The 13,060-nt window shown below is 34.8% G+C and overlaps 3 long non-coding RNA genes across 3 annotated transcripts; all 3 read left to right on the forward strand.

The window, feature by feature from the left end:
- The first annotated feature begins 986 nt into the window (after positions 1 to 986).
- Positions 987 to 1,883, forward strand: LOC107676357 (uncharacterized). Its single transcript, XR_001632729.1, has 3 exons — positions 987 to 1,470; positions 1,557 to 1,730; positions 1,798 to 1,883. It is a non-coding gene; the product is annotated as an uncharacterized LOC107676357 (long non-coding RNA).
- Positions 1,884 to 2,096: 213 nt separating this feature from the next.
- Positions 2,097 to 2,969, forward strand: LOC107676356 (uncharacterized). The gene is made up of 3 exons (XR_001632728.1): positions 2,097 to 2,205; positions 2,330 to 2,424; positions 2,858 to 2,969. It is a non-coding gene; the product is annotated as an uncharacterized LOC107676356 (long non-coding RNA).
- A 3,884-nt stretch (positions 2,970 to 6,853) lies between these two features.
- LOC107676355 (uncharacterized) lies at positions 6,854 to 8,835 on the forward strand. Its single transcript, XR_001632727.1, has 6 exons — positions 6,854 to 7,338; positions 7,425 to 7,598; positions 7,666 to 7,757; positions 7,939 to 8,073; positions 8,198 to 8,292; positions 8,726 to 8,835. It is a non-coding gene; the product is annotated as an uncharacterized LOC107676355 (long non-coding RNA).
- The last annotated feature ends 4,225 nt before the right edge of the window (positions 8,836 to 13,060 follow it).

Raw genomic sequence — 13,060 nt, forward strand, 5'->3', positions numbered from 1 at the left:
GTAGGGCTGAGTCTTACAAATGATACAAATGAGTTCTGACCTCGTATCTGCACCACCACGCTGTAGTCCGAACAAGCTGTTTGTTGTAGCTCTTGTAGCTCTTTTTCTCTTAAACAGAATATCTCCCTTTGGTGTGGATTTTGAGCTTTGTCATGTTGCAAATCTTTTTACGCTCAAATAGCAACATTGCACACTAAATTTGAAAAAGCATAATAGGACCACTTTAAATAATACATTCAATTTCTGTCAGTTTTTCAATAAACCTTATCTTATACCCCCAGAAAACGTTGAATATACGCACGTGTCACATGAGACCATTCTTTGATCCTTTTGCTTCTTGTTTAAAAGCTGTTCGATATTCACTGCCATTTTATGGATGAGCATGCATGAGCAAACTCGCTTTTTGTGAGCAGAAAAATAAATAAGGTTGTATGGCATTAGAGCAAAACCAGGGTGAGTAAATAATGACTTCATTCATTTTTAGGCAAACCAACAGTAAGAGGAAATAGGGTCAATTTACGACTAGTTAGTAGTAATTGTAAATGTAAGGCACTTCATTTTATGCTCTACTGAAATTGCACAATTAGGACATGTACTTTGGTAGCACCTGCTGGTGGAATCCCCAAACTACAACTGCACAGATTTTCTCACAAGAGTTGAATTTGTGGTTAATGATATAATAATAATATTGGCTAAATTATATAGACAAGTACCACCCAGTGTCTTTCCATTCCACCATGAGTTGGTGGTGTTTTACGAATCATTCAAATACATGTGTACAAAAAGCCAATTTTTGTTTGCCATTTTTGTTCTGAATTTGTCATTCTTTAGATCAGGGCTGTCCAAACTCGGTCCTGGAGGGCCGATGTCCTGCAGAGTTTAGCTCCAACTTGCCTCAACACACCTGACTGGAAGTTTCTATGCCTAGTAAGAGCTTGATTAGCTGGTTCAGGTGTGTTTAATTAGGGTTGGAGGTAAACTCTGCAGGACACCGGCCCTCCAGGACCGAGTTTGGGCAGCCCTGATTTAGAACAACATGGCAAGATTCCCAGCTGTCTGAGAAAACCCCAAATAGGATTCAAACATTTTTAATGACTCTTTATTATTTTCCAAACCATTTTTTGCTCATTTTTTTCTGTTGTTCAGTCTTTTGCTGTCTTGTTCAAAAATGGCATTATATGTGTTTTATAGTTGTACAAAGGACATTTTAATACAATGTAAGTATACACCATTAAAGTATAACTGGCCCCAGCTTGGCCCCATATGATATTAATATAACTTGTAAAAGGGATGAATAAATAAAAGTGCTGTGTGAGCATGTTCATCTCTGACTTCCCCTCTGGTCTGTGTGGTCGAGGTTTCATCTAAAGCTCAGTGATGTTTCCGCTCACAGTACGAGATGTTTGTATGATCACAGTATAGAAGATATTCATCTGGATCAGACGATGAAGATCATCCAGCTCCAGATCTGTGAGTTTATCACATCACATTTGATTTATTAAATTAGCTTTCTTTTGATCTTCAATCTTAATAAATGTGTTTTGTTTCTCTCATAGATCTGTTCATGTGGTCTCAAGCCACAGAGAGTCTAACAAACACAGCAGTAACTTTAGGAGCTGATGTGAATATAAGCTGTGATCTTGATATAGAGGAGATTTACTGGTACAGACAGAAGTCACCGGATCCTCCAGTGTTCATCTTACGCACTTTTGATAGCACATACGAAGAAGGTATTCATCAAAACAGCATCTTCAAACTCAAATACTTGGTGAAAACTAACAGTCGTCTGTTCATCAGAAATATCACCACTGATGAATTAGGAGTTTATTATTGTGTGAAAACTAGTGAACCACTCAAATTCAGCAACGGCACCAACATCTACATCAGCGGTGAGTTATTTCCTCTTTCAGATATTTTACCCATAATATATTAAATATACTTTGTTAAACATAATTTAAACAATGAACATTCATAAATAATAATTTGTCAGTTTCATTGATAAAGATTGAAATTGAATAAAGAATAATTGAATTAATAATTGATTGAATTAAAAATCGATCCATTTTACAGACTGTTTTCACAAGAATCTGACTTCAGAATCCCATGAATCAGAGTCACATGATGCTCCACAACACCAGATACTATGGAGAAATCTGACCATAGCATCTGTCTTGCTGAATGTGCTTTTGACCATTGCATTGATAGGTTTGTCTTTTAGGATAATGTTACATTTCCAGTGTGTTTGCTTGTTTTTATTTATGTATTTTTATTTATTTATTTAAAATTGTGAGAAGTTGATACAGTAATGCTTCATTAACTTTCATTTCAGGTTTGAGAAAGAGCTATCTTCATACAAGAAGATTTAAAAATAGTTCAGAGAACCCTCAAAGTACTACAGCAGCTCAGTACTTAAATGATTCACAGGTAAGACTAATAGTTTAATGAAAATTATTTTTTTTAATGAGGGTAATTGGCTTTTTCAAATAATATGTTCAAGATCCTATATTTGAATTATTTGAATTGTGTTGTACTATTATAACATATTAGCACATAGCATGTTGTCTTATGAGGCTTTCTGCAATACTGATTGGTCGGTTGTGACATTCTGTAGTTAAATAATTGTGTGTAATAACCACTAAAATATATTTGACTGTTGTACGTTGCACTAGTCAGCTGTATTATAGAAAACTGAAAATAAAATCGTAAAACTAAACCCATTTTTGTTATTTGAAATAAATATTAACTGAAATAAAATATATAAAAAACGGGTTCAGATCACCCTATGAGCATTTATTTTCTGATAATGCCTGCTGACTGTATATTATTCCTTACATTCATTAATATCTTAATCTTTCAGTATGCTGAGGTTGATTTTTCCATGCACCCCGGTGAAAACAGGCCTTGCCAGGAGCAGACCATCTACTCTCTTCTCCAGCCAATAAAAAGTATGAAGTAACATACATTATAAATATAATGCAAATATAACAATATATATTAAAGTTTGTTTAACATTTCTGTACTTCCATTTTTGGGGATTTCATAGTTTCGTGTTATTCTAAAATGTTTAAAACCGTAAACAAATAAGTGAATGTGTCTAAATGTTTGCCTGCTGTTGTTTAATATTTATATCAAGTTGCAGAGCATTGAACAGAAAGATGAGATCAGATTTGAAACAAAGTTGAACTAAATCTTTTGACAAGATTACAGGACTGCTTGTATGAGTGCATGCAGTTCACAGTAATGATCAGTTTCGAGATGATTTGTCACTTAAACTTTTAATGCTCCACGTGAAAAATATAACTAATATTCTTACTGGCTGAAAATAAAACACTAAACGTAGTGGACACTGGGGCTATTTGGCACAAGATGAAGTGGTCACAGTTATTATAACGTTTAAAGGTGTGTTTTTTGACGTGTGGTTTAACTGTAAGGTTGAGTCGTAACGAGTATTTTGCATGTTGTTTGTGTGTTACCATGTATATGTTTGCTGCTATATGAATTGTTTTGTTTTTTAATTAGCAGATAAGCAGTGTGGTAGCTATGATGCTCTTGTCTGTTATGAAATGTTCCTGTTTTGAATGGAGATCTTGCTTTTACAGCTCTTGCTTCAAACTAGCAGTGAGTTGCATGTAAACCACAGGGTAATGAGGTTTCTTGGAGCTGAAGCAGCTTCTCAACAAGTTTCGTGAAACATTATGCAAAGAATAATCCTTAATCTTGACCCATACATCACATCTGCTAGCAGTTCCGAAGATAACATTGTTTTTCACAATTCAGTTGATATAGAATTTTCTGCTTTCTGCTAATACATTGTTTCATAAAGATTCAATGTACAGCTGGAAATCACAGGAACAACTTTCAATGTATGTACTAAAGAGATGTATTTTTTACTTATTAATAGTTCTTAATATTTTTGTAAATGTTAAAAAGTCTTCTGCACAGCTCTTCTTTGTGGTTAACACAGCGTGTTTTTTTTTTTCTTTTTCTTTGCAAATTGTTCCACATTTTGGTCACTTGATTGACAGCACTGTCGATGAGTATATTTCTAGTCATAGATCAAGGTAGATGCCATGTTTACTTTTATGCATATGCAAGCGAAGCTGCGAGGCATAGACATACAGTCTTTTTAATGGCATGCACTGTAAAGGTCCTAGATCACATGCAATTTAAAAACTTTTTGTCTACTGAAAGATTTTTGTGAAGATGCTTCACCAGCTAAACAATTCATTGAACACTTCTATCCTTCATAGCTTTGTTTTCATTCCTGTCAGAGATTAAATAAGATTTATACTGCATGAGACTGCGCTCACCCCTATGGGTAGGATTTAGTTTTTATTTTGTTTTTGGACTTCAATAAAGCCTATCTAACTCTGCATTGAGTCTTTGCCTCAACAGCACGTTACACCGGACATCATAAACACCAAACATCAAGTGGTTTAAACTAACCTAGTTAACATAACAGGAAACCACTTAAACAAATAGACCTGAGTTTCACCCTTTCTGTTCTGTCTTATTCTAAAAATCTCCTCAACCCGAACAAATATTTCAGGAGGAAACAAGAAACTGTTAGCATGGTTAGCATGGCCTGTTAGCACCTGCTGCTGTTTGCTGTAACCACCGTTTGACTCCACAAAGAGGGAAAAAAACATGAACAAAACTACACAAATGGAATGCAGGCTAATTACAAAAATAGTTTGTGTTGAGCACAATTTGTTTTGTGTGGAAATAAGAACAGAATTAAAGACTATTTTATATAATGGCATTAGGCTACAGTTGAATGTCAAATTAGTTTGTTATCTTGGGTCATACTGCTGTGTGTACAGGTATGAAATATGACATTAATACTTTTAATTTCTGAAGATTATATATATATGTCAATGGTTGAGTTTTGAACAAATATACATGTGGTCAAGAGCAAACCTCCCTTAACTTCCTCTTGTGGGAATCACCCTTGGAAGCTCAGATGTAAAGTTTTAACTCTAAAGTCATGCTGAAGTATTTTAACATCCTGACGTTCATGCAGAGTACTTCACACACACACACATATATATATATATATATATATATATAAATAGTATTCAATGTGCTTTGTTAATTAATACATTTATGATGTTTTAGACACAATTATAATGCAAATTGCTTTGTGTGTGTGTGTACCTACTTAACCATATTTTGAAATGCTGTTTATTCGGCGTAGTGAAGCCTCTCCTCTATTGACATCCATTTAAAAAAAACGGCCTCTGGTCTCCTTTCCCACGTAGCCTTCTGCTAGACCGGAAGTGTTAGCTTTAGCCGTTACACTTTTTTGTCTAGAGGTTAGGCTTGCCTTCTAGTGGCTTTGGTATGGCCTTACATTGAGGCCTTTTTAAAAAAAACAATGTATATATGACATTCTGGTCCATGGTTCCATACCAGATGGTGGCGGTAATGCACCAATAAGTTATTTGCCAACCGCCAATAGACCCTAGAAGAAGAAGAAGAAGCGATCGAGGCCTGAAAAACAAAACGGGACTCAGGTCAATGTAAACCACTGCCTGGATTGTGAAGTACCTTGTTGTGAACACTTACTAGGACTTGTTTCTCGCACTTGCACTTTGGATTATTACACATTGGATTGTATATACACGGGTGGACACACTGGACTATCAACACACAGAGTTTCCTATGGACTGCTTTATGGTATGGAATTGATGGACTCTGATTTGACCACTTTAAGGACTCTTTATATCTTGTGTTGTTTTAGTTCAGTGTCATTCCTGTCGGTGTAATTACATATGTTATTTTATATCCACTACTTTCTTGTCTTCATTTTTGAACCCAATGTACAAGTATTTTAAACAATTCTCCCTTTAATTGTTTCCTTTGTCAGTAGGGCTGAGTCTTACAAATGAGTCTTCCAGGTTCTGACCTCGTATCTGCACCACCACGCTGTAGTCCGAACAAGCTGTTTGTTGTAGCTCTTGAAAAGTGTTTTCTCTTAAACAGAATATCTCCCTTTGGTGTGGATTTTGAGCTTTGTCATGTTGCAAATCTTTTTACGCTCAAATAGCAACATTGCACACTAAATTTGAAAAAGCATAATAGGACCACTTTAAATAATACATTCAATTTCTGTCAGTTTTTCAATAAACCTTATCTTATACCCCCAGAAAACGTTGAATATACGCACGTGTCACATGAGACCATTTTTTGATCCTTTTGCTTCTTGTTTAAAAGCTGTTCGATATTCACTGCCATTTTATGGATGAGCATGCATGAGCAAACTCGCTTTTTGTGAGCAGAAAAATAAATAAGGTTGTATGGCATTAGAGCAAAACCAGGGTGAGTAAATAATGACTTCATTCATTTTTAGGCAAACCAACAGTAAGAGGAAATAGGGTCAATTTACGACTAGTTAGTAGTAATTGTAAATGTAAGGCACTTCATTTTATGCTCTACTGAAATTGCACAATTAGGACATGTACTTTGGTAGCACCTGCTGGTGGAATCCCCAAACTACAACTGCACAGATTTTCTCACAAGAGTTGAATTTGTGGTTAATGATATAATAATAATATTGGCTAAATTATATAGACAAGTACCACCCAGTGTCTTTCCATTCCACCATGAGTTGGTGGTGTTTTACGAATCATTCAAATACATGTGTGCAAAAAGCCAATTTTTGTTTGCCATTTTTGTTCTGAATTTGTCATTCTTTAGATCAGGGCTGTCCAAACTCGGTCCTGGAGGGCCGATGTCCTGCAGAGTTTAGCTCCAACTTGCCTCAACACACCTGACTGGAAGTTTCTATGCCTAGTAAGAGCTTGATTAGCTGGTTCAGGTGTGTTTAATTAGGGTTGGAGGTAAACTCTGCAGGACACCGGCCCTACAGGACTGAGTTTGGGCACCCCTGATTTAGAACAACATGGCAAGATTCCCAGCTGTCTGAGAAAACCCCAAATAGGATTCAAACATTTTTAATGACTCTTTATTATTTTCCAAACCATTTTTTGCTCATTTTTTTCTGTTGTTCAGTCTTTTGCTGTCTTGTTCAAAAATGGCATTATATGTGTTTTATAGTTGTACAAAGGACATTTTAATACAATGTAAGTATACACCATTAAAGTATAACTGGCCCCAGCTTGGCCCCATATGATATTAATATAACTTGTAAAAGGGATGAATAAATAAAAGTGCTGTGTGAGCATGTTCATCTCTGACTTCCCCTCTGGTCTGTGTGGTCGAGGTTTCATCTAAAGCTCAGTGATGTTTCCGCTCACAGTACGAGATGTTTGTATGATCACAGTATAGAAGATATTCATCTGGATCAGACGATGAAGATCATCCAGCTCCAGATCTGTGAGTTTATCACATCACATTTGATTTATTAAATTAGCTTTCTTTTGATCTTCAATCTTAATAAATGTGTTTTGTTTCTCTCATAGATCTGTTCATGTGGTCTCAAGCCACAGAGAGTCTAACAAACACAGCAGTAACTTTAGGAGCTGATGTGAATATAAGCTGTGATCTTGATATAGAGGAGATTTACTGGTACAGACAGAAGTCACCGGATCCTCCAGTGTTCATCTTACGCACTTTTGATAGCACATACGAAGAAGGTATTCATCAAAACAGCATCTTCAAACTCAAATACTTGGTGAAAACTAACAGTCGTCTGTTCATCAGAAATATCACCACTGATGAATTAGGAGTTTATTATTGTGTGAAAACTAGTGAACCACTCAAATTCAGCAACGGCACCAACATCTACATCAGCGGTGAGTTATTTCCTCTTTCAGATATTTTACCCATAATATATTAAATATACTTTGTTAAACATAATTTAAACAATGAACATTCATAAATAATAATTTGTCAGTTTCATTGATAAAGATTGAAATTGAATAAAGAATAATTGAATTAATAATTGATTGAATTAAAAATCGATCCATTTTACAGACTGTTTTCACAAGAATCTGACTTCAGAATCCCATGAATCAGAGTCACATGATGCTCCACAACACCAGATACTATGGAGAAATCTGACCATAGCATCTGTCTTGCTGAATGTGCTTTTGACCATTGCATTGATAGGTTTGTCTTTTAGGATAATGTTACATTTCCAGTGTGTTTGCTTGTTTTTATTTATGTATTTTTATTTATTTATTTAAAATTGTGAGAAGTTGATACAGTAATGCTTCATTAACTTTCATTTCAGGTTTGAGAAAGAGCTATCTTCATACAAGAAGATTTAAAAATAGTTCAGAGAACCCTCAAAGTACTACAGCAGCTCAGTACTTAAATGATTCACAGGTAAGACTAATAGTTTAATGAAAATTATTTTTTTTAATGAGGGTAATTGGCTTTTTCAAATAATATGTTCAAGATCCTATATTTGAATTATTTGAATTGTGTTGTACTATTATAACATATTAGCACATAGCATGTTGTCTTATGAGGCTTTCTGCAATACTGATTGGTCGGTTGTGACATTCTGTAGTTAAATAATTGTGTGTAATAACCACTAAAATATATTTGACTGTTGTACGTTGCACTAGTCAGCTGTATTATAGAAAACTGAAAATAAAATCGTAAAACTAAACCCATTTTTGTTATTTGAAATAAATATTAACTGAAATAAAATATATAAAAAACGGGTTCAGATCACCCTATGAGCATTTATTTTCTGATAATGCCTGCTGACTGTATATTATTCCTTACATTCATTAATATCTTAATCTTTCAGTATGCTGAGGTTGATTTTTCCATGCACCCCGGTGAAAACAGGCCTTGCCAGGAGCAGACCATCTACTCTCTTCTCCAGCCAATAAAAAGTATGAAGTAACATACATTATAAATATAATGCAAATATAACAATATATATTAAAGTTTGTTTAACATTTCTGTACTTCCATTTTTGGGGATTTCATAGTTTCGTGTTATTCTAAAATGTTTAAAACCGTAAACAAATAAGTGAATGTGTCTAAATGTTTGCCTGCTGTTGTTTAATATTTATATCAAGTTGCAGAGCATTGAACAGAAAGATGAGATCAGATTTGAAACAAAGTTGAACTAAATCTTTTGACAAGATTACAGGACTGCTTGTATGAGTGCATGCAGTTCACAGTAATGATCAGTTTCGAGATGATTTGTCACTTAAACTTTTAATGCTCCACGTGAAAAATATAACTAATATTCTTACTGGCTGAAAATAAAACACTAAACGTAGTGGACACTGGGGCTATTTGGCACAAGATGAAGTGGTCACAGTTATTATAACGTTTAAAGGTGTGTTTTTTGACGTGTGGTTTAACTGTAAGGTTGAGTCGTAACGAGTATTTTGCATGTTGTTTGTGTGTTACCATGTATATGTTTGCTGCTATATGAATTGTTTTGTTTTTTAATTAGCAGATAAGCAGTGTGGTAGCTATGATGCTCTTGTCTGTTATGAAATGTTCCTGTTTTGAATGGAGATCTTGCTTTTACAGCTCTTGCTTCAAACTAGCAGTGAGTTGCATGTAAACCACAGGGTAATGAGGTTTCTTGGAGCTGAAGCAGCTTCTCAACAAGTTTCGTGAAACATTATGCAAAGAATAATCCTTAATCTTGACCCATACATCACATCTGCTAGCAGTTCCGAAGATAACATTGTTTTTCACAATTCAGTTGATATAGAATTTTCTGCTTTCTGCTAATACATTGTTTCATAAAGATTCAATGTACAGCTGGAAATCACAGGAACAACTTTCAATGTATGTACTAAAGAGATGTATTTTTTACTTATTAATAGTTCTTAATATTTTTGTAAATGTTAAAAAGTCTTCTGCACAGCTCTTCTTTGTGGTTAACACAGCGTGTTTTTTTTTTTCTTTTTCTTTGCAAATTGTTCCACATTTTGGTCACTTGATTGACAGCACTGTCGATGAGTATATTTCTAGTCATAGATCAAGGTAGATGCCATGTTTACTTTTATGCATATGCAAGCGAAGCTGCGAGGCATAGACATACAGTCTTTTTAATGGCATGCACTGTAAAGGTCCTAGATCACATGCAATTTAAAAACTTTTTGTCTACTGAAAGATTTTTGTGAAGATGCTTCACCAGCTAAACAATTCATTGAACACTTCTATCCTTCATAGCTTTGTTTTCATTCCTGTCAGAGATTAAATAAGATTTATACTGCATGAGACTGCGCTCACCCCTATGGGTAGGATTTAGTTTTTATTTTGTTTTTGGACTTCAATAAAGCCTATCTAACTCTGCATTGAGTCTTTGCCTCAACAGCACGTTACACCGGACATCATAAACACCAAACATCAAGTGGTTTAAACTAACCTAGTTAACATAACAGGAAACCACTTAAACAAATAGACCTGAGTTTCACCCTTTCTGTTCTGTCTTATTCTAAAAATCTCCTCAACCCGAACAAATATTTCAGGAGGAAACAAGAAACTGTTAGCATGGTTAGCATGGCCTGTTAGCACCTGCTGCTGTTTGCTGTAACCACCGTTTGACTCCACAAAGAGGGAAAAAAACATGAACAAAACTACACAAATGGAATGCAGGCTAATTACAAAAATAGTTTGTGTTGAGCACAATTTGTTTTGTGTGGAAATAAGAACAGAATTAAAGACTATTTTATATAATGGCATTAGGCTACAGTTGAATGTCAAATTAGTTTGTTATCTTGGGTCATACTGCTGTGTGTACAGGTATGAAATATGACATTAATACTTTTAATTTCTGAAGATTATATATATATGTCAATGGTTGAGTTTTGAACAAATATACATGTGGTCAAGAGCAAACCTCCCTTAACTTCCTCTTGTGGGAATCACCCTTGGAAGCTCAGATGTAAAGTTTTAACTCTAAAGTCATGCTGAAGTATTTTAACATCCTGACGTTCATGCAGAGTACTTCACACACACACACATATATATATATATATATATATATATAAATAGTATTCAATGTGCTTTGTTAATTAATACATTTATGATGTTTTAGACACAATTATAATGCAAATTGCTTTGTGTGTGTGTGTACCTACTTAACCATATTTTGGGGACAAATTTGTACCCAAAGTGAGCTAAACCTGACAAAATCTCCAAAAACCTCCCTTTGGGGACGTCCTCATTTGTAAAACTGGTATAAACTGATGTTTTAATACCACAGTCACATTAAAGATGTGAGTGTGTGTGTGTGTGTGCGTGTGTGTGTGTTTTATTTCACAGATCTGCTCATGTGGTGTTGAACTGCAGAGATTTTAACAGATCAATTTAACAGATATGGGTCAAAATGTGACCATAAACTGTAATGTAATGGTGGTTAATTGGTTATTATTGAAACCAGCAGATTCTCCAGTTCTGATATTACGCACTTTCTCCACTACATTATCTGTTCAATAAATAATGTCACTATTGAGGAGTTAGGAGATTATTATTGTGTGGCCAGTACTCTAAAATACAGTGATGGGACCAGACTACTCATCAATTGTGAGTGACTTGACTTGAATTGTCACTGATGTTTTACATTGCATCCGTTTAAGATAAGAAAAAAGGTAAAAATCCATTGCACAGTGCTGAATGTGAAGATCCCGAATCATACAGTGGTGAAGTTCATTGAAACTAATCTCAAACTGTTAGATTTTACCCTCATATCTGCTCTGTTGAATGGTCTTCTGATCATTGTGATTCAAACAACGCCTGTGCAGGTAAACCAAGAGAAAGCATAATTAATATAACATTTTGCCATTCCAAACCGTCCCTTTCTTCTGCTGAACACATAAGAAGATCATTTTGAAGAATGCTTCAACTACTTTTGTGCATACGATGAAAGACATTTAGGGTCCAAAAACAACATTGGAACCCATTGACTTTCACTGGCAAAAAACTGAGATATAGTTTTAAAAAAACATCTTTTGCATTTAAAGAAGGTTCATTTAAACAGCAATGCATGTGCATTTCGTTTACAGTGCAATATTGGTTTCCTGTTGCTTTTTCAGTTTGCTGCGGTGGACCTTTGCACACCATGTCAAAGCTTTCAGTCCAGCCAAGTCAACAGCACCTGTGCACTTCTACAGCTGCTGCAATCAAGAACACAACCATAACTAACCTCATTCAGTTACGCTTCCTATTGTATTTGACTAAATGCCATTTATCAGGTATTGTATAGCTATGGATTACTTTTTAGATTGTTCGAGCTTGCAGAATGAACAATTACAGGTACTTGCCAGAAATGACTGCTGCTATTATTGTGCATTGAATACATATTTGATTTCTGCCTAATAAAATTTTTTTCAGACAGATGTTTTATGTATAGCTGGGCTGAAATCCAAACAACACAATCCCACAACATAGATTTTTGGAAACAGGTTTTGCTTGATTCTCTCTCTCTCTCTCTCTCTCTCTCTCTATATATATATAACCTGCTATAGTTGTTTTCATTTGCACTCTGTAGTCAGATTTGTTTTTATAAACTGATGTGATAGTTTATTTCCTGTCTTTCTCCTCACATAATAAACTAATTTAAATTCAAATCAGTATTTCATGTTTATTTGGTAAGTGGTTGTGTTATATTGGAATAATAACCAGTCAGTCTGACTGTATTTGATTCCTTATGTAATATATATTCAGTGATAAAATAAACACATGCACACTCATGTTGTTACAAAATTGGACAAAACTTGTAGACAAAACGTCGAAGGCAAAAGTGAATGGTAATTTATACTTTCTAGCTCCTTTTTAAAAATGTTTATTCATTTCAAATCAGGGGAAGTAACAAATCACAGTTCCTTCAGTTAGCCTACAACAATATAATTGGGTCTCTAGTTAAGCTACATCTGCGCTGCTTTGCTCACCTGTGGCTAACACCTCTATAAGTATGTTTACCTCATGTAAAGTGTTTAGAGATCCTTGTGAAAAATGTTCCACTGGTCTTGCTCGTGTTACGAGAAATGAACCACAAAGTCTCACCTTTGCGAGAGAGTGTAAAGATTTTCCATTTGATGTTATTGTAAATCATTTTCTTACCGTTTTCTTAATCTCAATAGGTGTTAAATTGTTGAAACTGTTTTATGCAT

This window comes from Sinocyclocheilus anshuiensis, unplaced genomic scaffold (assembly GCF_001515605.1).
Source record: "Sinocyclocheilus anshuiensis isolate Anshui unplaced genomic scaffold, SAMN03320099.WGS_v1.1 scaffold4015, whole genome shotgun sequence".
Lineage (NCBI taxonomy): Eukaryota > Metazoa > Chordata > Actinopteri > Cypriniformes > Cyprinidae > Sinocyclocheilus > Sinocyclocheilus anshuiensis.